Genomic DNA, 1,374 nt, shown 5'->3' on the forward strand with positions numbered 1-1,374 from the left:
AAAAAAAAAAAACATTTAACAACAACAACAAAACCATCTGTGTGTGTTCAAAGGCCCCACATACCTTGATTCTTCGTATGTAAGAACAGCTATTGCTGACACAAACAAGTTCAGGGAGGAACGATTTGTTTTAGCTCATGGCTTCAGAGAGCTTTCAATTTGTCACCACAGAGAAGGCCTGGCAACAGGAAGCAGACAAATGATCAGAAACACAGCTAGGCTCTAACCCTCCAAGGCCAGCCCCCAGGGGCACCTCTACAACCAGGCTCAACTTCACGATTCCATAACCTCCCGGGACACCACCACCAACTCCCCACCAAATCTTTAAACACGGGATGCTGCAGGCGTCATTCTTACCTAACTATAACTTGGAGGCACAGGGTTAATCTGCAAGCCTCTGGTGATTATCAAGTCACAGCCCTGCTTCATGCATGTTTATGCTTAATGCCATTATGTAATATATATTGTCATATATGTACTACATTGATATATATCAATATATATATATATACTTGTGAACATTGGATACACCCACCTTTATCTGATGCATAGTTTTCTATCCTGCCCTCTGTTTCTGGGTCTTGCTGTTATTTCCTCTCTGAATGTCTGTTTCAACTCTTCCTCCTCACACTCTTTATAGAACATACTCTATCCTTGTTACCTTCGTTCGTCAGGATTATCTATGTATTGTCTGAGCCTGGCTCCATCATTACCTGCTCCGAGAAGCTTCTACTGGAAATCCTGGGAGATCTCATCCCTGTCTTATAAGCTCTTTCTGCATTAGTGCTAGGACCTTTAGCATACTGGGGATGAGAGTCTTCCTGCGTGCTCTGCCCCTCAAACAATGAGAGCCTTTGGGAGAAAGAGAGTATTATTGTTATTAATGCTTGTAACCGAAGAGGCTGGTTTGAATGAGAATGATCCCGAGAGCTACATATGTTTGGTTACTTGGTCCTCAGCTGGTGGAACTGTTTGGAAAACGTTAGGTGGTGTGGCTTAGTTGGAGGAGGTGTGTCATTCAGGGCAGGCTTTGAGGTTTCAGAAGACTAGGACATTGTGAGTTAGCTATGCTTCCTGCTTGTGGTTTGAGGTGCAAGCTCTCTGCTGTTCTTTCCACCATGCCATTGCTCTATCATCATGAACTCTTACCTGATGGAACCATAGTGTTGATGGTTTATTTTTTGTTTGTTTGTTTGTTTGGTTGGTTGGTTGGTTTTTTTGAGACAGGATTTCTCTGTGTATCCTTGGCTGTTCTGGACTCGCTTTGTAGACCAGGCATGCCCTGAACTCACAGAGATCCACCTGCCTCTGCTCTAACCCTCCAAGGCCAGCCCACCACCACACCCCACTGTGATTTATTTTATAAATTGCCTT

This window comes from Psammomys obesus, unplaced genomic scaffold, assembly GCF_907164565.1.
Source record: "Psammomys obesus unplaced genomic scaffold, mPsaObe1.curated_primary_1811, whole genome shotgun sequence".
In the NCBI taxonomy this organism is placed as follows: Eukaryota; Metazoa; Chordata; class Mammalia; order Rodentia; family Muridae; genus Psammomys; species Psammomys obesus.